Source organism: Mauremys reevesii, linkage group 3 (genome assembly GCF_016161935.1).
Source record: "Mauremys reevesii isolate NIE-2019 linkage group 3, ASM1616193v1, whole genome shotgun sequence".
NCBI lineage: Eukaryota > Metazoa > Chordata > Testudines > Geoemydidae > Mauremys > Mauremys reevesii.
Window position 1 is genome coordinate 126852499 of NC_052625.1, and position 27167 is coordinate 126879665.

General features: G+C 41.8%; 1 protein-coding gene across 19 annotated transcripts in view; it reads left to right on the forward strand.

Annotated features, from left to right (window-relative positions):
* The window catches only part of WASF1 (WASP family member 1), a 189569-nt gene that overhangs the window by 5133 nt on the left and 157269 nt on the right, over positions 1-27167 (forward strand). For 5 of the 19 annotated variants that reach the window (XM_039528355.1, XM_039528344.1, XM_039528357.1 and 2 more), the window contains exons 2-4: positions 12388-12457; positions 12713-12923; positions 14997-15042. The exons of 4 other annotated variants lie outside the window; for them this stretch is intronic. The gene's annotated coding sequence lies outside the window, so the exon portion shown is untranslated. Of the gene's footprint in view, positions 1-199; positions 270-12387; positions 12458-12712; positions 12924-14996; positions 15043-27167 lie in introns of those variants that run through there. 10 more of the 19 variants (XM_039528346.1, XM_039528349.1, XM_039528360.1 and 7 more) reach the window with 5 other exon arrangements.

Genomic DNA, 27167 nt, shown 5'->3' on the forward strand with positions numbered 1-27167 from the left:
TATTTTTAAAAGCTTCTTATTGCTTTTATGACCCTTGTAAGTTGTAACTCATTTTATGCCTTAGCCCTACATGCTTGTGCTATTCTTTTGTATTCCTCCTTAGCAATTTGTCCATGTTTCCACTTTTTGTAGGATTCCTTTTTGATCTTCAGATCATTAAAGAGCTCCTGATGAAGCAAGATTGGCCTCTTACTATTCTTAGTTGTCCTGTCCATCAGGCTAGTTTGCTGTTGTCATTCATGTGTAGAGAGCAGTTGCTGTGTCTTGAGGTACTAACTGAATATTTGTAAATAAAAGAAATGCTTGTGTAAATATAGTATTTTTAAAAGTCCTTTTGTAGACTCTGGTACATTTAAATAAAAGCAAAACTTTTGCAACTATGGCTCAAAAATATACCCAACTTTTCTTAATTTGATGACTAAGCCTATTATGAGGAGGATTGGATAGAACACTGGGTTGGGACTCAGGATACCTGGCTTCTATTCCCCACTCTTCCACTGACCTGCTGTGTGACCGTAGGCAAGTTGCTTCTTAAAGAAATAAAAAATGCTTGCACATGGGGAGGCAGAGTTGTACCGTATGTAATGATAACACATTGTCAAACAGTTACATTTCAAATACATTTAATAGTAACTTGCTATATCTCTTTTACTTTTGTTGTCCCCCTTCCTTGCTTCACTCCAGTTTTTTTCTATGATAGGTCTTTTCCGTTGTTTTCAGTGTACGTTTGCTTCCTGTTCTTATTTTTGGTGGGGTTTTTTGTTTTGGTCTCTCCATCAATCCTTTACAGCTCTTTGTCTCTCTCATTTCCTCCTCTCCCACCACTTGATGTGCTTTACCTCCTTCTCCTCTATTTTCTGCTTCTGCTACTTCCTCCTATAAGTCGTCATATTCTGCTTGTTTTTTTTTTCCTAACTTCCCTATGAATCTTTCACCCATCCACTCATGCAGGTTCTCACCCCCATCTACTCCCTTGCTCCATCCACCAGGGTGGATTTGATTTAAATCACTAGTCAGGAAGACTCAATTTAATCATGGATTTCTGCATAAAAGTGCATTCTTATTGGTTGTTATAACCTTAATACACATTCTTCACAACTCAGAGATGTAGGTTTCATTTTTAGAAGGTGTACACTATACATTTTTAAAGTGATTTATTTTGAAAACTTTTCAGATTAGTTTTACAGCTATATCAGAAAATGAATGATTGTTTGGTTATTTCATTTACCAAAGATAATTGAATCAGTTCACCTCCCAATGACTTCATAAATATCTATCTCCAATTCAACAGGTTAATCATTAATATTTGGAGGATTTGCTTGTCATGCTGGAGGGAACATCACCAGACAGACATTTAAATTGTTTTATTTAACTAAAACAACAATGTTATGTATTCTGGATTTTTTTCTTCAACAGCAAATATATAATATTTTAACAAAACAAGCATATGAATTTTTGAATTTAGTTAAACATTCAAGTTTCTAAAAATCAGGTTTGTTTTTGTTAAAATTGTTTTAAACTAAAATAGTTAAATGAAATATTAAAAAAAAAACCACCAAAAGTTGAATCGACTATGGCAGCCAGGTCAACATGAAAAACTTAAAATATTGGCTTCTGCAGCTAATTCAGTCGTCTTCACCTTCATTTTCCTGTTGGTTCATAATCTGGAAAAGAAACACAAGTTTTCCTGCTTTTTCAGGTCCCAAACAATTTCTCAATTTGGAATGAATTAGTCCAGAGGAAGAAAGTATTCTTTCTACACTAGCAGAAAAAGCTACTGCAGTTAAAAGTGAGATTATCACTTCAACAGTCTCTGAATCCAAGTGCTTAAGTGACTTCCACCAGTTCACTGGGTGACATTCTTTAAAACATCATCGGCAAACTTATGTTTCTTGAATGGTTCACCCTTAGCTCTGAAGTTTATTATAGTTGGCATTATGGAGGGATGATTGCTGGATGTTCATGAAATAGCCAACTCCTCTTCTTCAGCAGTTAATACTCAGTACCAGGGTCAAACCTTGAGAGTATCTGCAAGAAAATGAGCTGGAGATAGTGCTTGTCCAATTTTTTTTTAATACTTACAATTAAACTCTGTCATTTCATATTTCTCTTTTTAAGATATCACTCAGTTCCTTCCAAATTTCAACAGCGTCAGCAATAAAACAGCTATTTCCCTGTATTTTGTTCAAGGCTACAGAAATAGGCTTTAGGGTATTCAGCATGTGTTCAACATTTCTCTTAAGCCCAATGTTGAGAACTTTGGCTGTGACAGTGCCATCTATTTTTTCACAATTTTGTTCACAAACTATCATCAGATTAGGCTAGTTCTTGATACAGTGCTCAAAACAGTCCACTGCTGAGTTCCATTGCTTATCTTGTGGGAGAGTTAGCTTGGTTCCTCCCACTTTTTTCAGAGCAACTGCTGCAGAGTTGTTGTTACGGACGTATTTTGCAATTTCAACAACATTAGTCTTTATTTCTGGAACACTGAAGTCTTTGGCTAGGAGGTGCATCCAATGAGCATTGCAACCGTATGTTATTTGCTTGGGACTCTTTTCACTCTATTCTGAATTTCTTGTCATCTTGGATACATTTGCAGCATTGTCTGTGATCAAGCTGCATATTAGACATTTGGATTTTTTTCTTCACTGTTTGTTATAGCTTTCATTGCTGCTACTTGTAAGTATTCTCCTGTGTGTGCATTTCCTGATGTATCAATTGTTTCTGTAAGGAACGTTCCCTTCTGTTGTCACACAAGAACATAGAACAGGATCATTGGGGACATTGCTCCACCCATCAAGACTCAAGTTAACGGGTTACCCTGTAGACCTTTTGCACACTGCTCAATTTCTCTTTCATACACTTTATCCAGCAATTTGCCTGCGACATCTGCTCTGTGGGTGGACTGTATCCTGGTATCAATGACTGAACCATGTTAATGAAGTGTGGGTTCTCAATCATATGGAAAGGAGAGTTTTCATAAACAAACCGGGCAGTTTTTTCATCAATTACCTCTTTTTGTAATCTGCTGATTCTTATCACAAACTTATCTATGGTTGTTTCTGGATGATAGATTTTTTTTCTCTTTTTGCTACAGGTGATAGATATACTGTGGCAATGTGACATACATGATGTGACTGAAACACTATCATTGGCAGCTAACTCTGAAACTATAGAAAATGATGGTGATCTTGAAGGTGGATAGTCTTCATAATCCTGTATGTTGAGGATGGATTCTCCTAAACAAAATAAGTCAATGCAGTTATTTAATTACTATTACCATACTGCTCATTTAGTATTACTCATTGGATTCACTGACACTCAGTACTACTTTAAAAGTGAAATTGTAAAAGGAAGATCTGCCTATTTCAGCTATTCATTTTTTTTATCACAACTGCATCTAAAATGATAATACCATAGAGTAACAACTATATTTTTTGCTCAAACATGAGAATTCAAGAATAGTCCAGAAGGAAGATGGGCAGTCCTTAAGAAAGAAGAATGACATAAAAAAGTTTACCAACCTGAAGATCCTGCATATTCAGACATGTTCTTTTCATCATCTTCAACACAGCTTCCTCGTGAGAAGGAACACTTCTCATGATGTCGTTTCATTCGGGCAACCAGGCCTTGCATTTCTTTGTTGCACTGTTTGCATTTTGCACGCATATGTCTTACCCACAGGTAAAGGAACTTCATTTAAATATTTCCAAAATCTTTTACGGCCTGCTGCCATTACAGGTTTTCCCTTCTAGTGAGAGAATGGTATGGTAGATCTCAAATCAATGAAGGCTACACTCAGAAAGACCTCAAGACTTCTGGAATATGCTGCTCAAACAGTTTCACTTTTGGTTCTACTGCCTGTCTGTCCCTTCTCACATTTATCTCCTGACTTCTTCTCCTTGTCCAGTTCTATTCTGCCCCCAACAATCTTCTATTCATTGAACTTTTTGAAACTTTGCACTTTTAGAGAGAGGTAAGGGATTGACTTTGTGTACAAAAATTTGCAGCAGGACAATGAGGTTGAAGTCTGTTATTTCTTACCTCTATTCATTATTTATTTATTTTAAAACATTTTTGCTGTTAATGAGCATGTTATTTCTGGAGAGACAAATCCACAGTTTTGAGAACTGCAAAACTAAGCATCTCTGATGGTATCTTCTAGACTGAGCACTGAGTCCCATTCGGTAGATAGAAAGATAACCTAAATAATCTATACAGAAGCCTGTGGAACCCCATAAGATTAGGTCCCTAATCCATGAACTATTGGAACTCATTTACAAAACTTTCTTAAACATTACATGAATATATTGTCTCATACTATAGAATTAGAATTTATAATCCCTATTCCATGATGAGATACATTATAGCTCAAAGATATCTTAAGTAAAACTATCTTTAGATAGGTTTTTTCCTCAAAAAGCATTTAATCAAAAAAATCCTGATTTTTTGTTTTTAAATCATTGAATTTTATCGTCCTTGCCATCCACTTAGACCCTTCTAGCCACAGCTTGAAGAATATACTAGATGCTCAACAGCCTGAGAACTAAACTAAAATATGGGACACCATTGTCCATAGACAATGCCCAGGTTTGCTTAAGCAGTGGCCCGAGGAAAGAAAATAAACTGACAGTTTGAGACGGTACTGCTTTCTATATAATGTCATCTCCTCCATCCAGGCTTGTGTGTGCCATCTTTAGGTGAAGATCCAGAATTTAGAAGTTTGACTCATGATCATTGTGGGGCTGCAATGTCCATGGACAATAGCCTGATGAGAATCAGAGCCTTGTTTTTACCTCCATTCTCATATCCCTTCGCTGCTGAGAAAGTGCAGAGTGATGGAAGCCTTACCAGGCTGCGCTCCTTGGATTCTGTTTGGACTTCATGTTTTGAAACCTGGTACTACTTGTCTGATAAACTTGAAGCCTTTTCTACTTGTTGTTACTGCTGGAAGGAAGAAACATTTTTGTACACCCGATCCCTGCCTGCTGCAAAGATGGTGAAAGGTCTTCCTCAGCCTTTGGTTTTGGACTGAGCTCTTTGAGGCAGGGACCTGTTAATTGTCCGACGCAGATCACACCGTGCTTATGTGCAACACTGCTGAAGAACAGAACATTCTGGAAAATTATATCATTTGTTTAAAAACACTTCTCAAAATAGAAGTCCTCATCATTAGAGACCACAATTCTTCCACTGCATTCCACTAAGACTGCTCTAAGGGATTGATTCTGTGAGTTGCTAAGCACCACATAGGATCATGATCCAAATTTCCAGATTTTGGAACATTTCCTAAAGATGGCAGACACAAGCCTGGATAGAGGAGGTGACGTTATATAGAGAGCAGTATAGTCTTAAACTCTTAGTTCATTTATTTTCCTGGAATCACTGGAGAAGCTCATTGTTAACTCTATTTTTCAAAAGCATGTGACCTAGATTTTTTCTTTCACTGTGTGTTTTCTTAACCTTCTGAGCTGTTATTTTTAAAATCTACTGGGGACAATATTAGAAATCATATTTCTAAAAATTAACATCTCTATCCGTTATCAATGACAGATGAATATCACTGAAATTGTCAAAAAATAATTTTTCACCACTGAATGAAGTAGCTGAGCTGCTAGCACCAATATGCTACCTTGCATTAAAAATAGCTACTATACCAGAGTATTGGATGGTAGCAAATGTAACTTTTTAAAAAGGCTGTGTAGGGATGATACAAAGAATTATAGACCAGTAAGCCTTACATTTTTAATGGGTAAATTGAAGGAAAAAAATTACAGAATATAATTCCTGGAAGATCATGATCTGAGAGGGTCTAATCAGTGTTTTTTTCAGCAAAGGAAAATTGTCTTGCTCTAATCTATTAGAATTCTTAAATGGGTCAATGAAGTAGTGGATAAAGTAGAACCAATTGACATAATGTATGTAAACTTTCAAAAGTCTTTTGACAGAGTCCCTCACAAGTTTAAGTTCTATGCTGCAGCTCTTTGAGATTCTGTGCTGCACCTCTCTCGGGTTGTTCAGTCTTAAATTTATTTAGTGCTCATTGTGAATGTCACATTTGTAAAGAGTCATACTTGTTCATCTTCTTTGCTCATTTTTAAATGTAAACATGTCAAGGTGTATCCTACTGTAGGTGCATATAAACCTCATGCATATAACTGGAGTCTTTCTGAATAGTGGTGTCCATTGGGGATGTGCATGCTCCTGTCCCTGCTTGTGTTTGAGTATAAGGACATAAAGGTCAGGGTGGCTGTGACCTTCCCTCCCTTACTGTGCATGGTAGTAAGACAGAACAAGGGTCTGGCCTGCTAGTTCTTAGTGAAAACTAAATCTCTCAGAACTTGTAAATCTTCAGAACTCTTCTGTTCTATTGATATACAACTGTTGGGAACATTTTCAGTTCATCTGGACTGAAAGCTGATGGTCAGCTCTCCCTTCTCCCAGCATATATCCCTCCTTACTACCCTGCATCTCAACATGAGGGATTAAAAACCTGTGAACTTCAAGCCCCACCTATCCTGTGATGAGTTCATCATCATCATGGCAAATCCCAAAGGGACGTGGCCTCCTTGAAGATCAAATGCCTTCCAGATGGATCTCTGGCAAGATGGTGGTATATTCAGTTTGTGTCCACCAAAGCTTTTGATGCCATGTGATCTATGGCCACATAGCAGTATTTCTTGGTAACCGTGCTTTGGAATTCATTGGTCTTTCCTTCTGATAATGACTATACTAAGAAAGCTGCTGAGATCAAATCAGTGATGATGGAGGCGATTGCTGGGTTTGCCTTTGTCTTCGAAGATCATCATTTCTGATCTTTCCTGTCACTTGATATTGAGTAATGATGACGACAATGAGAACAAAAAATGTCACTCTGTTGTTCCTCGGCACCCACATTTCACTTCCATTCAGTAGATTTGGTATAACCGTGGTTCTGTAGATTCCCAACTTTGTAGCCAGCTTGAAGTCAAAATGTCCCAACAGAGCCATTGAAGGGCCCGAAACATGGAGGCAGCAGCTGTTACATACGTGTTCACATCTTGTGAGCATTCTCCAACACTATCTATGACACTGCAAATATTTGACAGTTGGCACCTACTCAATTTGCATTATGTACTGAACAGACGTTTGGGTGCATATCTTTCACAGGACCTAAACTCAAACATGATGATAATGATAGTGAGTATGTGTCTGGGACTGCTAGGCCATATGTCAGTGTGCATATATGTGACAACCTTTATCGGATTTCACCTCTGACCCTCACAACTATGTCTGAGGTCAATATATTTCCCATCCTTGCATGACATGACCAAGCATGTCTTTTCTCCTACACCAGATCCTACAAGAACTTATTTGGTTGCAGGACCCGAAGAGCATACAAAAGGAGTGGTACCCTTCTTGTCCCCTCCCCAATGATGCTGCTCATCCCAGCTGCCTCAGGAACAAATTCAAGTGCCCACCTCAATCATTTACAGTTGCAAGAGACCTGGTCCCAGGATGATTTGAAGCTGCATGTTAACATCTTGGAGCTCAGGGTCATCTGTCTAGCCTGAATGGTATTCCTGCCTGTCCTGTGGGGCTCCACAGTGCAGATTGTGACTGACAAGATATCTGCAATGCACTGCATGAGCAAGCAAGGAGGCCCTTGGTTATCCCCTCTCTGCCATGAAACCATCAGGCTACGGACTTGGTGTCATTACCATGACATAATCCTATTGACTCTACAACTTTCAGCTACCAGAAATACCTGGCAAACTTCTTAAGTAGGCACGTTGCAGCAACCACTCATGTTTGGTTACAAACTTCCATCAGAGATGTGATATTTTCCCAATGAGGGGAGTCCCATGACAGATCTCTTAGCTATAAAGGACAATATCAAGTGCTCAAACTTCTGCTTCAGAGAGGGAATGAGCCCAGGTTCCTTATCAGGCACCTTCTTGTTACCTTGGTCAGTCAGTCGGTCTGTCTGTCTAATCTACATATGCCTGATCCCCGGGATGATCTCCAAAGTCAGACGGGACCAGGCCATACTGACTGTAATGGCTTCCTACTGGCCAAGACAGTTCTGGCCATCAGACCTCTTGCAGATATCTGTTCAGCCTCTCATCCAACTCCAGCTCTACCTCGACTTGAGATCTCAGAATCACTGTCTGATATTGGATCCAGACCCACGGTTGTTGCTTTTGTTAAATTGGATGTTGGCTGGTTGAGCACTACTGATGGAGACTGTTCTTGAGAATTCAAGAAATCGTGTAAAGCACAAAACCATTTACTTGGAAGACCTACTCCTCTAAATAGAAATAGTTCTTCTTATGCACAACCCAATATACCCTGGATCTAGTTGAGGCCCTGATACCAAAGATCCTTGACTATGTGCTGGACTTGAAACAAGCTGGTTTGACTCTTAGCTGTGAGATGAAACTTGAAAGCTCTATCAGCATTTTATGCTTACATACTCACGCTATCTTTTCACATCTAGTGGGATCTTGACATCATCCTCTTGAAACTCATGGAGCCTCTGTTCACGCTGATACCAAATTGTTGAGTACATCACCTGCTTAAGATAGTCTTCCTACTACCTATTGCTTTGGACAGGTGGTCTAGGAGTTTCACTTAGATCAATCAATTAACCTGCTAGTTTTATTGAAACCAGAACTGATACCGAGAGAGAAAAAGCTACATACTTTGGACATTTCAAAACCCTTGCTCTATTAAATTGACAGGACTAAACCTTTCAGGCTGTCTCCCTGCCTCTTTGTGGCTGTATCTGGCTCATCAACAGGTCAGACCATTTCATTACAGAGGCACTCTAAGCAGATCATGCTCTGCATTTCTCCCTGTTATCAATTAGCTGGTTAGCCTTATCAAGTCACACATTGCCAAAACATAAGCAGCATTGTCAGTCTGCTTCAGAAACACTTCTGTAGCTGAGGTCTTTGGAAGTTTTGTTAAATGTTTTGCTTTTGACATGGTGGATAGGTTGATGTCAAGTTTGGCAGTGCAGTATTTCAACCTCTGATTGATACAGCTGATACTCCTCTTTCCCACTATCCAGAGTGCATGCTGCTTGCTTGTTGCCTCCAGTAGGGATCCACACTGACAAATATTCAAAGAAAGTTACTTACCCTACAGTAATTGTGTTTCTTCAAGATGATGTAGTCAGTGTGGATCCTACAACCCATCCTCCATCCCTGCTTTTCAGAATCCTCAGCTATGCAGGCTTTGTATTGGGAGGGAACTGAGTGAGGGTTGTGACCCTGTATGGGAGTATGAAGAGGCAATAGGGCATGTGGGCAGCCCTCACAAACACTCAATTAAAAGACTCAGGGTGTGCATGAGGCGTTGGTGCACCTTCAGTGGGATCCAGGCTGAGTACAGCATCTTGAAGAACCATAGTTACTGTAGAGTAAATTATCATTCTTTAATTCAAATGATATAAAATCTATAAGTAAAAAGATGTAGGTACATAGCAATATAAAATCTCAGTAATTAAATACACCGCTACCTTGATATAACGCCACCCGATATAACACAAATTTGGATATAACGTGGTAAAGCAATGGTCTGGGGGACGGGGCTGCGCACTCCGGTGGATCAAAGCAAGTTCAATATAACACGATTTCACTTATAATGCGGTAACATTTTTTTGGTTCCTTAGGACAGCGTTATATTGAGGTAGAGGTGTATTGGTAAAATATTTAGTAAGAAAGAAGCCAAGCACCTTTTTAAAAATAAATTTACTGAGAGTTGTGCTGGTTCACTGGAAAATGTTAGACAAATCTGAGCACTGAGAATGGTAAAGGGGAACAGAGCAACAGAGTGTAATGAAAATCATTGAGAAAAGACACTTTAACACTTCTGGCTATTTCAGGTGTTGTCTAACTTTTTGAAGAGCAAATTTCAAATCTGAGCATGTTGTAGTGAATGTGTTAATTATCACAGAAGTGAAGATGGGGCTTTGTAAGTGTAATTATGTGCAAACCAATTTAAAAAGTATAAATCTGTAAATCAAATGAGGCTAGCTTTAGTTGGGAAAGCAAGAACAGCCTCCTACTGTGTTTAGAATGTAAGGAACCCGGTGGGATGGGGATTGACTGTGTGCATATTTTGTGATGTTGTGTGTGAGTATCTTATTATTATCCAACTTTGTTAAAAGTTTGTTTGATTAGTAAGCTTAAATATGTAAATTGTGCATAATTGCACGCAAATATACTGCTGGTTTTTTATTTGTGTAGTTTAGAAGTATTCTGTTTTAGAAAGGTTTCAGAGTGGTAGCCGTGTTAGTCTGTATCAGCAAAAACAACGAGGAGTCCTTGTGGCACCTTAGAGACTAACAAATTTATTTGGGCATAAGCTTTCGTGGGCTAGAACCCACTTCATCAGATGCATGAAGTGAAAAATACAGGAGCAGGTATAAATACATGAAAGGATGGGGGTTGCTTTACCAAGTGTGAGGTCAGTCTAACGAGATAAATCAATTAACAGCAGGATACCAAGGGAGGAAAAATAACTTTTGAAGTGGTAAGAGAGTGGCTCATTACAGACAGTTGACAAAAAGGTGTGAATAACAGTAGGGAGAAATTAGTATTGGGGAAATTAAGTTTAGGTTTTGTAATGACCCAACCACTCCCAGTCTTTATTCAGGCCTAATCTGATGGTATCCAGTTTGCAAATTAATTCCAGTTCTGCAGCTTCAAGTTGAAGTCTGTTTTTGAAGGTTTTGTTGAAGAATTGCCACTTTGAGGCCCAGAGAGACTGAAGTGTTCTCCTACTGGTTTTTGAATGTTATGATTCCTGATGTCAGATTTGCGTCCATTTATTCTTTTGCGTAGAGACTGTCCGGTTTGGCCAATGTCCGTGGCAGAGGGGCATTGCTGGCACATGATGGCATATATCACCGGCACATCTACCAATGTATCTGATGAAGTGGGTTCTAGCCCACGAAAGCTTATGCCCAAATAAATGTATTAGTCTCTAAGGTGCCACAAGGACTCCCCATTGTTTCTGTTTTAGAAAGTTTTCCATAAGTGATGACTATCCTGAAGATGGAAATTCTTTACTGTTAGACACAGTACTAATGTGCTTTGTTTAAATTTGTTTTTATGTGGATTGGCTAGTTCAGGGGATGGTAACTGTCTAGTTTGAATCCACTCCAGGTTGTTAGTGGCTGAAAGTTGAAAATAGAGCTTTTTCGTTGTGTCAGTACAGTTCCCAATAGATGAGTCTCCATGTTATAAAAACCTCCATCACAATTGGCACTAATTGTCATCATTTGTCTTAGCAGAGAGGCCAAAGACTGAATGAATACAGAGGTTGAATTAGCCTCTTAGGCATGGTTATACTACGAGGCTTTTAGTGACATGGCTTTGCCGCTACAGTTGTACCACTAAAAGGCACGCAGTGTAACTGCTGTTTGTTGGCAGGAGAGAGCTGTCTTGTTGACAAACTGCTGTTTACACCGGCACTTTTTATCGGTAAAACTTTTCATTTGGGAGTGTGGTTTCTTTTAACACCCCTGAACGACAAAAGTTTTGCTTATGAAGTGCCTCTGTAGTCAAACCCTTAGAAGTGTTTGCTCCTGGGTGAGAATGAGGGACACAGTTGAAGGAGAATCCTGTATTGCTGTACGCTTTTCTTTTTCTCTCTTTTTTTTTCTTTTTTTCTTTCTTTCTCTTTTTTTTTTTGGGGGGGGGGTATACTAAGGAGTTGTATCCTGAACTAATTTGTCTGACAGTGTTCACAAGCAGAAAAATCTCAATTTTTTTTGTCATGTAAATTGTTCTTGAACTAAGAGGCTCAAAAATAATTGTACATACTCATAATGTGTTGAGCTTTCTCTTAATCTTATTTTGCATTTGTGCTTAGTTCTTTTTTAAAGAGAGATTGATTCTCCTTGACTGGTAACAATTAAAATGTTGTTTTGTAACTAAATATAGCCTTTACACTAAATTTGGTACTTCTTTTTGCTAACCAGGGAGGATACACTATATCCATTCACATTTATTTAAGCAGTTCTACAGTTAACAGACATTTGATTCAGTTTCTGATTTTTTTATTGTTAGAAATGACATTTGCCATTTTTTATTTAATAGGAGGGTTTTACTCGTGATTTGTCTCTAGCTGCATTTGATTGAAAATTGGAGTTCAATTAAAACCAGCATTTTGAAATTGTTAGCTAAATCAAATGACCTCATGTGCTGTATCTATCTGGGGTGGGGAGGGGAGTAAGTTTATTAAAACATGTCTTGTATTTCAAACTAACTGATTTATTAAACAAAGGAAGAATTATCTGTGGTTAGTTATTTGAACTGATTATTTCTGTTCACGATGTCCATTATGATTTTATAGCTAGTAGGTCTCTCTGATACACCTAATTTTTATTCATAGGTTGGAAGAGAAAGATAAGCTTTCTCAACTTGGAATGAACTAGTCATTGAACTGATCTAGTTGGTTTCAGGTACGTTGCCAGTGGCTTCCACCAATTCAAAAGTTTGCTGCCAAAGTGTTAAAGAAAGTCAGACATGGCCTGCTTGACTCATGTTTTATTTAAGTGATTTGTAATAAATTATAAGAAGTTTGTCATAATTTCAAATTTAATTTTAAATAATTTTTATTTTTAACAATAGTCATATTTAATTTAAAATCAAAATCAAATTAGATTTTTTTAAAGAATCTGATTGTTAAATTAAAAATAAATTTTTATCTACCCTAGAACCCTCAAGCCATGTCAAAGGGCATTGTTTGGATTTTCTACCGCAGTTTTCGTCTCAGTTTCTGAAAGAGATGGCTGGACTTCTAATCAGAGCATTGAACCTGGACCTCACTAGTGACAGCTCCTGCCATTCTTTTGTATTTACTGCTGGCCAGTTGGTTTAAAGTTCTCACTAGTAAATGTCTGACAGATTTTCAAGTATAGACATTTGGTATGTCCAATATCTAATATCTCTTTATCCAACTGAATTAAATTAAAATATCAATGCAAAACGTTTTTGAAAATGCTATTAAAGTACTCTGCAAACATAAAATATACTTCATTTAAATCAAAATTATTAGGGGGTTGATCACCTACTTATATTTTGTAACTAATTTTTATTTTTGAATGTGAAATAATAAAAGAATATCAGAACCATGCTTTATATGAAATGGGAAGCTTTTTTACCAATTTCTAAAACTAAAAGATAAATTTATTTGATCTAAATAATTTGCTACCGATAAGCAACATGCAAAACCACATGGACATAGGGTCTGAAGTTAGGTCCATTTAAATTTATTAAAATACTTTGGTTCAAAGACACTGGAGCCCCTCCTGAAACTTGAGGGTGTTAGATGCTGTATAATGTGTTCTGGGATTTTTTGGCTTGGTCACTTCCCTTATACTACACCTCTACTCCGATATAACGCGACCCATTAGAACTCGGGTTCGCATACAGCATGGTAAAGCTCTGACACGCTGCTCTGAGCAGCGTGTTAAGGGTGTCAGGCCAGGCCAGGGCTGAGGGGTTTGATAAGGGGAAGAGGGTCTTGGGTGCGGTAAGGGGCTTCTCCCCCCCCCAGGATCTGGGGGGCAGGAGCTGTGGGAGGGCACGTTTGGGGACCCTGCAGTCCCAGAGTGGCCTGGGGGATTAGCAGGGGGCTGGGAGCAGCCCGCTCTGCCTCCCTCGCCCCGACCCCAGCCCCTGCCATGTTGCTCAGGGGAAGGGGCTTGGGGGAAGGGATCGCGCCCCCCTGCACTCACCAGCAGCAGCGGAAGTGGAGCAGCCCGGCCCCAGCCCGCTCCACTCCACCAGCTCCCAGCTGCAGCACTCCGCTTCCTGCCACAGATGAGTATCGGGGGGGGCGTCCTTTCCCCAACCTCCCTGCACTTACCTGCAGTGGGAAGTGGAGCCCTGTGGCTGCGAGGTGGCAGAGTGGAGCGGGCTGGGGCCGCGTTGCTCTGCTTCCTGCCGCCGGTGAGTGGGGAGGGCGTCCTTTTCCCAACCTCCCCTCAATCACCAGTGGAGGGAAGTGGAGCAGCCCAGCCCCAGCCAGCTCCACTCCGCCAGCTCCAAGCTGTGGTGCTCCACTTCCCGCCGCAGGTGAGTTCAGGACCTTTCCCCAGCCGCCCCCCAGTGACATGGCTGGGGCCGGGGCAAGGAAAACGGAGCAGGCTGGGGCCGTGTCGTTCCGCTTCCTGCCACAGGTGAGTGCGGGGGGGGGGGGGCATCCTTTCCCCAACCTCTCCGCATTCACTGATGGTGGGAAGCGGAGCACCATGGCTGGGAGCTGGCAGGGTGGAGCGGACTGGGGCCAGGCTGCTCCATTTCCCGCTGCTGCTGGTGAGTGCCTGTCAGGGGGTGGAGGAGGGGTGGATAGGGGTCGGAGCAGTCAGGGGAGAGGAGGGTTGGGTAGGGGATGGGATCCTAGGGGTGATTAGGGATGGTGGTCTCTGGAGGGGGCGGTCAGGGAACGAGGCGGGGGCAAAGCAAGCTTGGTATAACGTGGTCTCACCTATAACACGGTGAGATTTTTTGTCTCCTGAGGACCACGTTATATCGGGGTAGAGGTGTATATGTTAAAATTTTAAGCAGGGTAGTTAATGAGTTTCCTTTTAAAAAATAAACAAACAAAAAAAAACTACTTATGGTGTGCCCTGACATTTTGCTCTTCAGGAACAAAAGTGGCAGATGCATTAAGTTTTCAAATATTTAAACTAAAATAGAATCTTTTAATCTGGAGGGTCTTAAATACAATATTCATAGAACCATTTCTCAGGCCAAGAAACCACTCCTTTTAAGTGTTTGGTACTTGCAGGCATTTGCAACAAGTAGCACAAAATATAGCGAAAAGCAAGAATTATTTTATAAAGCTCCAAGGAGTGGTGATATTTTATCTAAATCAAGATGCCTCTTTCTTACAGTGGTAAGATTATGGAATTCTAGATTAATTGTGTTTTAGTGTCAGTTAACATTAAGTTTATTCTCAGTTTTAAGTTTTCCCAAACGTTTGTGTCCCTTTAGGTAGTGTCTAATGAGGATATAAAGAACTACGTTGGCCAGATAGGAGGTATGCTATGATACTACTAATGTGGAAACTGGTCACTTAATGGTCAGAATGAATTTTTTGGGCCAATGGTTCAATGCTTGATGCACATAAAGCAGAGAAATTGATAGTATTTCCACTCACAAGAAAGGTGTATTGTACACCTCTACCCCATTATAACACCACCAGATATAATACAAATTTGGATATAACGCGGTAAAGCAGCGCTCCGGTGGGGCGGGGCTGCTCGCTCCGGCGTATTGAAGCAAGTTCGATATAATGCGGTTTCACCTATAAAGTGGTAAGATTTTTTGGCTCCCGAGGACAGCATTGTATCGAGGTAGAGGTGTATTAATTTTAGGGCTCTCAAACAATTAGAAAATTTGCAATTAATTATGATTAATTGCAGTTTTAATTGGATTGTTAATAAATGAATACCAATTTAAATTGGTATTTGAAATATATTTGGATGTTTTTCTACATTCTCAAATATATTGATTTCAATTACAACATAGAATACAAAGTGTAGAGTGGACACTTTATATTATTTTTTTTTACAAATATTTGCACTGTAAAAAAAGATAGACAAAAGAAATAGTATTTTTCAGTTCACCTCATACAAGTACTGTAGTGCAATCTCTTTATTGTGAAAGTGCAATTTACAAATGTAGAATTATTTTTTTACATAACTGCAGTCATAAAACTGTAAAACTTTAGAGCCTATAAGTCAAAGCATGAAGTGACGTCATCGAGAGGCGTCACCGCCGAAATGCCGCTGAACACAGCTTTTAAACACAGCTTTACAGGGCAGTGGCGGATTAACAAATTTGCCGCCGCAGGCCCTCAAAAAATTGCCACTCCCCCCCCCCCGCCCCCTGCAGCAGCTCACCTCCGCTCCCCCGCAGCAAGCCTGGGAGGGAGAGGGGAGAAGGGGAATTGTGGCGCGCTTGGGGGATGGCGGAGGTGGAGTGATGGTGAGCTGGGGCAGGGTGCGGTTCCCTGCCCCCCCCCCCCCCGAAGAGTTACTCCCCGTGCCCGCCGGCCCCAGGTCACCTCCGCTATCCTCCGAGCACGCCGCTACTCGCTTCTCCCTCCCAGCGATTTCGCGCGGCAAGCCTGGGAGGGAGGGAGCGGGGAGAAGGGGAGTTGCGGTGCACTCGGGAGATGGCAGCGGTGGAGCGGAGGTGAACTGGGGTGGGGAGCAGTTTCCAGCGCCGCCCCCCCCCCCCTCCGGGTTACTCCCCGCGCCCGCGGGCCCCTGCTCACCTCTGCTCCGCCTCCTCCGAGTGCCGCTACTCGCTTCTCCCTCCCTCCCAGCGCTTTCGCGCGGCAAGCCTGGGAGGGAGGTGGAAGGAGGGAAGTGTGGCACGCATGGGGGAGGAGGCAGGCCAGGGATTTGGGGAAGGGGCAGAGTTGGGGAGGGGGCACGAGCAAATTTTCTGCCCTCGGCCCAGGCCTTGTTGGCCTAGGCGATAATACGCCACTGTTACAGGGTCTAAGATGTTGACAACTTAAACATCAGAAGGCTATTCAAGTGCTCATCTGCCAAATATTTTTCTCATGCAATGGGAATAAATAGAAACTCTCTTATTCTGTTTCTGTGAACTTGTTGCTGCTGAAACTAAAGATTCAGTTTAATGGAATATCTTAAACAGTGACTGTTTTAGTAAGAGGTTCAAATTTTTTGTTTGTTTGCCTCTGCACATTAGTAGGTCTTTGATATGAAGGCTGCTGAATATCAGTTTAATTACATAGTATTAGAAAACCTATAGATTTATAGAATGTAGTTTAAAATATGAGTTATCATTGTCTTAAAACAGCTTACTGAATAACTTGTCAGTTTCACAGCATGATGTTAAATACCTTGAATACTTAGTGTAGGGGTCAGGCAATTCCAGCAATCACACTGTGTAAGTGAACCTGAATAATGACAATCATTGCCTTGCTTGACAGGGGAATGAGGATCATTGCAGCCTGGATTCATCAATATTTCAGGCCCCTATATAGACTTTTCTCTCTCTATCAGATCCTGAGTTAGGATGGATTTTGTTTCTCTGCCATTGTCCTCCACCCTGTCCCCAATCCTGAATCCATACTATTACTTCTAAGTGAGGGAGCCCAGCCCTCAGCCAACCAGTTTTCAGCTCATACTCACTGCTCCATGAATAGGGCCCTGATCCCAAGGATCCTGCCTTAATATGTACTTGTTGTTTAGACAGTGTTTGTTTTCAATCATTTCCTGAATTAGCTTCAGTTAAGGATTCTCACTACACTTTTGACAGTGTTTTTTTTTAATCTGAGCTCATGTGGTAGAAGAAGGAAATGTCTAATGGGGTCTCATCAGATATTTAAGTCAATACATGCGTATCAAAAGCTACTCATGTCTTAGAACTTTTAATGACTTGTTGAACTTGACTGACTCTTGATATGGCTGTACTGATTGAATGGGACAACTCACTATTTATCAGATATCTTGAAATCTTGTTCAATGGTAGAGGGGAATTAGAGAGATGGCAACTGCAGCAAAGTGAGAGTGGAAAGTAAGTTCTGGAGAGATTCTTCCCACATTTCTGCCTAGATCATCAAAGCTCTAGATATGTCCTTATGTTGCCAGTAATTTAATAATTTAGTCTTTTTGTTTTAAAAAATGTGCCTGTGTACTAGGATTGAGAGTCAGGCCTGGGAAGGGAATGTAATATTGAGGCACAGGTAGGAGAAAAGAACAATTAATAAATTCCCTCAAGACAAAAAAAACAAGAATTAGTACATTTTTCATATGAAGTTATCAAAGTGCTTTACAAAGATGGGTAAATTACATCTCTACTTTACAGATAGGGGAAATTGAGGCATAGAGTTGACTTGCTCAAGGTCATATACAGGTCAGTGACAGTGTGTCTGTTCATACTACACTTATCACTGTAAATCTGAGACCACATCTACACTAGAAAGTTTTTCTGATGCAAGTTACACTAATTGCAATGGCTGTATGCTGATGTATCACTTGTGCATGTGCACACTTGGCTCCTCGCATCAGCGCTGGACACCAGGAGTGCTTGTGTTGATGCACTGTGTAGTGCGTCATGGATAGGTAGGTATCCTAGTGTGCAACCCACCACTGTTCAGCACACTGTCTTTTGGTTAGTTTTGGCAATACATGGTGCGGCAGAACCGAGTCTTGCAGGTGTGACTGGTTAGCAAGGAGTGAACTTCCCATACTGCAGTGTTCTCCATCCCATAATATCTCTATTCCATAATTTTTGCACCTATATCCAATTTCTCACCAAGCTGCATGGGACTTGTTGCTGTCTCCCATCTCTGACAGAAGCATGGAGCCTGCACAGCTCTGCACTATTTTCATGAGTGTTGCAAGCACTCATGATCCTCTAGTATTTGCAGAGCTGAAAGAAGAACTGTAAGGAACATGATGCGTTCCAGGTAGTCGGTTTGCTGTGAGACATAGCAAGAACCAATGCATGGTGGTTGGTGGCAAAATACAGATGACATCATAATTTGACAACATTCTTTCCATTCTACTAGTATCTCAAAAATATATTAAACAGAAGCTACTAAAGTTGGATGTTTTTAAATCAGCGGGTCCAAATAATTTTCATCCAAGAATTTTAACGGAGGTGGCTGAGGACCCTGGTAGACTGTTAATGTCGATTCCCCTCCCCCCTCCCCCCCATCTTGGAATACTGGGGAAATTCCAGAAGACTGGAAGAAAGCTCAAGTTGTGCCTCAAAAAAAGGGTAAATGGGTGACACAGGTAATCATAGGCCTGAGTGTCAGACATCAATCAGAGGAAAGATAATGGAGGGTCTGATATGGGTCTTGATTAATTAATGCCAATCAACATGTGTTTATGGAAGACAGATCCTGTCAAACTAACCTGATATCTTTTTTTTTTTCTGATGAAATTACAAGTTTGGTTAATGATAGTGTTGATATAATATACTTAAACTTCTGTAAGGCATTTGACTTGGTACCTAACATTATTTTGATTTCTAAAACTAGAACTATATAAAATTAACATAGCACACATTAAATGGATTAAAACATGGCTGACTGATGGGTCTCAAAGTGCAGTTGCTAATGGGGAATTGTCATCAAAAGGCTGGGTTTCTAGTGGGGTCTTACAGGAATCAGTTCTTGGCCCTATGCTTTTTAACATTTTTATTAATGATGTGGAAGAAAACATAAAATTATTACTGATAAAGTTTGCAGATGACACACAAATTGGGATTGTGCTAAATAATGAAGAGGATGGGTCACTGATATAGTGTGATCCTGGATCGCTTGGTAAACTGGAAGTAAGCTATCAATATGCATTTTAATACGACTAGATGTAAATGTATACATCTAGGCTCAAAGAATGTAGGCCATATTTATAGGCTGGGGGACTCTATCCACAGAAGCGATGACTCTGAAAATGATTTGGGGATTATAGTGGATGATTAGCTGAACTCCTGGTGGCAAAAGGACTGATGCATAAACAAGGGAATCTATATTGTATCCAGTTGTAGTCCCACAGTTCAAGAAGGATGTTGATGAATTGGAGAGTTCAGAGAAGAGCCATGAGAGCGATTAAAGGTTTAGAAAACCTGCCTTATAGTAATAGACTCGAGGAGCTCTTAAACTTCTCTTTGTTAAACCAAATAGATAAGGGGTGACTTGATTACAGCCTGTAAGCACCTACATGGGGAACAAATATTTGATAATAGGCTCTTCAATCTAGCAGAGAAAGGTATAGCACAATCCAATGGCTAGAAGCTGAAGCTAGAAAAATTTACCAAGGGTCATGGTGGATTCCCCATCATTGGCAATTTTAAAATCGACTGGATGTTTTTCTAAAAGATATGCTCTGGGAATTTTGAAGAATTTCAATGGCCTGTGTTAGACAGGAGGTCAGACTAGATGATCACAATGGTCCCTTCTGGCTTTAGAATCTCTTAATCTATAAAAAAGACTCCCAAATCCCTCATACCTTTCTATGAAGTCAGAGACCCTTCATGCACAGGGTTTCTCACAGGATGAGGGAGACAAGTTTTGAGAGCCTCTTGTTAAAATATTGGCAGTTTATGCCTGTAGCATTGGTGGGTGGAAAAAAATAAAGGAGGCTCTGAGTTGCAAGGGCTGATCTTTTTCTCACACCTGTCACTGATAGACTACTGTGAGAATTGTGGAGGGGTGTGTGTGCATAGTAGCTAGAGAAGAGGTAAATATTGGGGGGAGGGGACGGGGGAAGAGAGGTAGAACATTACCAGACGCTTGCTCCCATTACAAAAGTGCTCTCTATATGGGAGGCTGAAACCAGAGAGTGGCCAGTAGCTATGTTAAACTACCTGCCTCTTTTCACCTGCTTTTTAAAAATTTTCTCTTTGTACAGTTCTCCACCTGGTATACCTTTTTTTTTCTGCCCCTTTATCTCCTTGTGTGGATTTGTCTGATAGGTGGTGGGAAGAAGGAAAACTACTAGCATACCTTCCAATAGCCCAGGACTGTCTAAAAAAAGAGCAGGCTTTGTAAACCTATCCCAGTAAACTGCTGTCCTGGTCAATGTCCCAGGAATGCATGGATGGAAGGTGTTCAATGACCTACTCTCTGACTGCTGCTTTTTTGGCTGGAGGCAGCTGGTTCCTAGCTCTGACCCCTGATGGCTGCCTCTAGAACTGTGTGAAGGTCATCTTGATGGGTGAGTGAGGATGGATGCAGTTGAGAGAGAGCTACCTTTCTCAGTATAGGCAAAAAGAGGTCAGTCACTCGAAGCAGAAGGGTCAAGTAGTGTTGGAAGGAGAGCTGTGTGATTTTATTTTAAGACTGTCTTCAAATTGGCTGGTGGTTTAGGGGCCACTGGGTGGTTTTTATTTGAAGTCTGGTGAGATTAGGGTGTTTTTCCTCTGGTTGTTTTTTCTCTTGTTTCAAAGAATGCTTACAGAACTGTCCATTATCCCATTACTAAGGCCATGATTCCACTGAAGTCAATAGCAAAATTCTTCTTGATTTCAATGGTGTATTATCAGACCTTAAGAGACTTGTACTTGGCAATATATGTGAAGGTTGACAACTATGTACTGGGAAGAGAGGAGGAAAAGAGAGCAAAACCATGGCAGTGAGTTAAGAAGAAAATAAGGCAGGGAACTAGAAGAGAGGGAAGGAAGGTAGGAGAGAGAGAACATAGGGTATGTCTACGAAATTAGTATCAGAGGGGTAGCCGTGTTAGTCTGGATCTGTAAAAGCAGCAAAGAGTCCTGTGGCACCTTATAGACTAACAGACGTACTGGAGCATGAGCTTCCGTGGGTGAACACCCACTTTGTCGGATGCATGAAATTAGGTCAATTTAATAGAAGTCGATTTTTTAGAAATCTGTTTGATACAGTCGATTGTGTGTGTCCCCACTAAGCTCATTAAGTCGGCGGTGTGCGTCCACAGTACTGAGACTAGAATTGACTTTCAGAGCGTTGCACTGTGGCAGCTATCCCACAGTTTCCGCAGTCTCTGTTGCCCATTGGAATTCTGGGTTGAGCTCCCAATGCCTAATGGGGCAAAAACATTGTCACGGGTGGTTCTGGGTACATGTTGTCAGGCCCCCCTCTCTCCCTCCATGAAAGTGACAGCAAAAAATAGTTTCTTGCCTTTTTTCCTGGGTTACCCGTGCAGACAACATACCACAGCAAGCATGGAGCCCGCTCAGCTCACTGTCACCGTATGTCTCCTGGGTGCTGCTGACAGACATGGTTAGGGTGACCAGACGTCCTGATAAAATTGGGAGTGTCCCGATATTTCGCACTCCTTTTTTTTTTTTTTTTTTTTGCTTCGCCAGTAGCTCGCTCTCCCCCATGTGTCCCGATATTTTCTTCCTCTCATCTGGTCACCCGGTACTGCAGTGCTACACAGCAGCATCCCCTTGCCTTGCCTTGCCTTGCCTTGCGGATGGCAGAGGGTGCAATATGACTGCTAACCGTCATCGTCGTCCCGTGGGTGCTCCTGGCCAACCTCGGTTAGGTTGGTTGGAGGCACCTGGGCAGACATGAGTGCTCCTGGGCAGCCTTGGTGAAGTTGGTTGGGGGAGCCTGGACAAAAATGGGAATGACTCTAGGTCATTCTCTTCTTTAAGTTTCGTCTCATGGATTTTCAGTCCTGCCTGGAATATCATTCCAGCTGGAGGCTTCTGCCTCAGGCTGCTCTCTCAGTTGGCAGCACCATGCTTTCGCACCTACCCTTGCTCCCATGGCTCATGAAGCCTGGACAGTAGTAAGGAGCAATTCAACTAAAGGCTGAGCAAGTGCATAATGGTGGTAGAATGCGCCTTTGGACGTTTAAAAGCTCGCTGGTGCAGTTTACTGACTCGGTTAGACCTCAGCTAAACCAATATTCCCACCGTTATTCCTGCTTGCTGTGTGCTCCATAATATCTGTGAGAGTAAGGGGGAGACGTTTATGGCAGTGTGGGCAGTTGAGGCAAATCGCCTGGCTGCTGATTATGTGCAGCCAGACACCAGGGTGGCGCACAGCAGGGCGCGCTGCGCATCAGAGAAGCTTTGAAAACCAGTTTCATGACTGGCCAGGCTAAGGTGTGAAAGTTTTATTAGTTTCTCCTTTATGAAAACCCACCCCCTTGGTTCACTCTACTTCCCTGTAAGCCGACTGCCCTTCCCTTCCCTTCCCCCTTTGATCTCCGCTTGCAGAGGCAATAAAATCATTGTTGTTTCAAATTCATGCATTCTTTATTAATTTGTCACACAAATGGGAGGATAACTGCCAAGGTAGCCCGGGATAGCTCCCGGAGGCCAATACTGTCAAATTGCGTCCACACTACCCCAAATTCGACCCAGCAGAGTCGATGTCAGCCATAATCCCCTCTTCGGGGAGGAGTACAGAAATTGATTTTAAGAGCCCTTTAAATCGACAAAAATGGCTTCGTCGTGTGGATGGGAGCAGGGTTAAATTGATCTAATGCTGCTAAATTCGACCTAAACTCATAGTGTAGACCAGGGCTTAGAGTAAGGGAATGGGGAGAGGGGAAGGGCTTTAGATGAGGAAAACAGTGAGGGAACTGGGGAAGAGAACTTTCACAGAGAGCAAAGGAAGATGGCTGAGCTGTGTTTCTGGGGAGAAGTGGGAGAAAGGCAGTGATAAGAAGAAAACAGATGTGAACATAAAGATAAAAGGTAAAGATCAAACAGCAAACGAAAGAGAATGGATTAAAAACAGGTGAGATGCAACAAAAATGCCAAGGATGTGGAGGGCCTAGGTGCAGATCTATCACTATTTGGAGCTTCATGCCAGAAAGGCTGTGAAGCACTGCTCTGCATACACTGATATAAGGAAAAATACATGCTGAGAACTGTTGCCATATTCAACCATTTCTTTACAGGCTTCTCTAACAAAAATAGGATGGAAAAGAGTAAACACAAGCTACAGTCCAACTCTCAGAAGAGTACAGTACAGATCTTGGAGATGTGAATATACCAAGTTCAAACTTCAGTTAATGTTTTTTAAAAACCATATTTGTAACCGCTAGACATTCAGTCTAAATAAGTGGCTCACCATTGTGATTGTTCCATAGCGATAGAGGGTTTCAGATGCCTTCTGATATAAACTTTTTTCTTCAGGAAGTAGCAATGCAAGATTTTGTGCAGCCAGTCATCCGAGTATGGGTGTGAGATTTCATAGCTTCAGTGCCTTACGGTACGCTTGACTGAACAAGCTAACAATCTGCACAAGGTCCCAGTGACATCTAATTGTGGGAATATTAGTAATTAAGTATCAGCAATTCTAACTGCAGTTCAAGGCTGATATCTTCTAAAAAATTGGTATGTTATTGACACACTGAACTTGTGACAGGGATCATGTCTTCTTCTGTGATTTATATAGTATTGTTGGTCCTTAATGTATTATTCTTTTATTATTTCTAATCAAAGAGCATTTTTTAAATGGCTTTAATGATTTTCATACTCTTGGGCATTCTTAAAAAAATGTGCTGGAGAGAGAGAGAGAGATCTCCAGTAAGTATCCTTCCTTTCTTGGTGGAACAGCCTAGAGCTACACAGTAGTAGGAGTCAAAGATGAGCAAGAAAATAATGTATCAATTTATGTTTAGAATTATAAGAACAGAAATTAATGTTTTGTTTTGGGGTGTTAGTTCTAGGAAATGAGGAGGGAGTTGGGGGTTTCTCAGCACTCTATCTCTCTAAGTTGTTAGGCTACCCTGGACCAATCTATATGCATAGGTTATGCATTTAGAAACTTGCCTACAGGAAACATTTACAGGAGGATGGAGATTGGGGAGATAATCAGAATTATTTCTCTGCCTCAGTTGGAGCTATTGCTAAAATTGCTTATAGTGGATAGTCCAAATTGCTGTAAGAGATCAAATATTTTGATTTTTTTCCCTAGAGGTATAGTTGTAATATATCCCCTTGCTCCCCAAAATCATGCTCTTCTCCTGAAAAAGAATTCTGGCAAATAAGTGTTGCTCCAAACTGGGGAGAAGCTCTTTTGGGAGCTTCCTTAAATATCCTCCAAAACTCCAAGTGCTACCTTCTAGATTGAGAACCTTTTACTTTTGTTTATTTATATTTATTTATAATTATATTCCAGGGTGAATCTAGAGTAAAGTAGGTTACAGGTATGAAGGTTCTTAATGAAACGAGATATCATGCTGTACCTGTTTGTAGTTGCTTGTGGTGGGTGGGAGAGATTATTCTAAAATAAAACAGTTTGCATCCTGGTAGCCCAATAATACAGCTAAATGTCAAGCAGCAATAAAGTGCCCCTATAACAAGAAAGTGAACCTGACGTCATCTTTATTTCAATTTTCCAGAAGAATGATATGCATAATTTCATTTTTTTTTTAAATTGAGTTTAAGTGAAAAAGGGACCTATTCTTGGCACTCTGCTCACAAGGTATCCCTGTCTCTGTTACTATAGCATCCAGCTTTGATTGTATTCAGTGAACAGACCATTCCTTGGTGAAACCCATCTCTTCAGATGAAATGAATGTTTCTACCGCAAGACTAAGGGCTTGGCTACACTTAGAAGTTGCAGCGCTGGGAGTTACAGCGCTGCTCATGCAGCTGTGTAAGGGCCAGCGCTGGAGTGTGGCCACACTGACAGCTACCAGCGCTGCAGTGTGGCCACACTTGCAGCACTTTCCAGCGCTGTATTGAGAGGTGCATTGTGGGCAGCTATCCCACAGAACACCTCGTCCCGTTTTGGCGCCGTTTTGGCGCTGAGTATTGTGGGAAGGGGAAGGAAGTGTGCGGGTCATTCCGCTTCCTGTTTGCCAGCGCCCCGTGGTGCATCGCTTCACATCCCAGCATTCATTCCGGCAGCGTTTGGCGCCATTGTGAGTGTCTTTCTGTTACTCTCTGTGAATCGCGATTTCTGTGGCAAATGGAGCCCGATCTGCTGAGGACTCTGCTGATGAGTGTCACCAGCACAACACGTTTGGCAGTCGAGCTATTCCTTCAGCTCCAAAGTGACAGTGAGGAGTCCGACGATGATATCAATATGGATTTGTCTGCCGCGTGTGACACTACAGTGCTTGCGGCATTCACGGAAATGCTCAGCACCGTTGAACGCCGCTTTGGGCTCGGGAAACAAGCACTGAGTGGTGGGATCACATCGTCATGGAAGTCTGGGATGACGAGCAGTGGCTGCAGAACTTTCGTATGAGAAAAGCCACTTTCATGGGACTGTGTGCTGAGCTCGCCCCACTCTGCGCGCAAGGACACAAGATTGAGAGCTGCCCTGACGGTGGAAAAGCGGGTGGCTATTGCAATCTGGAAGATGGCAAATCCAGACAGCTACCGGTCGGTCGGGAACCAGTTTGGTGTGGGAAAGTCGACCGTGGGAATCGTTTTGATGCAGGTTTGCAAGGCAATTAATCGCATCCTGCTAAGAAAGACCGTGACTCCGGGGAGCGTGCAGGACATTGTGGATGGCTTTGCACAAATGGGTTTCCCTAACTGTGGAGGCGATAGATGGGACGCATATTCCTATTCTGGCCCCCCCCCACCTGGCATCAGAGTACGTTAATCGTAAGGGGTATTTCTCTATGGTTCTCCAGGCGCTTGTGGATCACCGCGGGCGTTTCATTGACATTTACACAGGCTGGCCTGGAAAGGTGCATGATGCACGCATCTTTCGGAACAGTGGCCTGTTCAGGAAGATGCAGGCAGGGACTTTTTTCCCAGACAGGAAGATCACAGTAGGGGATGTCGAAATGCCCACTGTGATCCTTGGAGACCCGCATACCCGTTACTGCCTTGGCTCATGAAACCCTATACAGGGAAGCTTGACAGGAGCAAGGACCGGTTCAACTACAGGCTGAGCCGGTGCAGAATGACTGTGGAGTGTGCTTTTGGGCGTTTAAAGGCTCGCTGGAGATGTTTGTATGGGAAGCTAGACTTGGGGAAAGCAGCATCCCGCGGTTATAAGCGCTTGCTGTACCCTCCATAATATTTGTGAAGGGAAGGGTGAAACATTCAGTGAGGCATGGACCACCGAGGTTCAAGTCCTGGAGGCTGAATATGCACAGCCAGAGAGCAGGGCTAATAGAGAGGCCCAGCACAGGGCTTCAAGGATTAGGGATGCCTTGAGGGAAGAATTTGAGGCTGAAAGCCAACAGTAATGTTTGCTGCCTTGCATGGGAGTGAATTGCACTGCTTACACTGTTATTCTATTATCCATAATAATAATATCATTTGCAGTGCCTCTTTCTTTACTGGGCTAAGGTGTCTTTCACTATCTGCTATAATAAAGACTGTTTTCAAAGCCAAGAATTGTTTTATTGAAAGAAAATAACTTCCTTGACAGACAGACAGACACACAACATTTCATTAACACAAGAGGGCAAGGGTGTGGGTTGGTGAACTGTACAGTCACAAGTTTGCATATGCCATGTCTGGATTGCTGTTTAATGAATCCTGCACTTCAGGGTTCATATACTGCATGGTGATGGGGGTTGAATGCAGAGGGTAAGGGTGGTGGTAGGTATCAGGGCTGGTTGGGGAACGTACAGGTGTTGGAGGCAGCTGGTGGTGGTAAGAGCCTGGATGCTGGGGAAAGGTGGTTGGAGCTGACATTGGGGCACAAGGCACAAAGGACGGGGCGGGTGGGGGAGTAGCACGGTAGTGCTCTGCTTG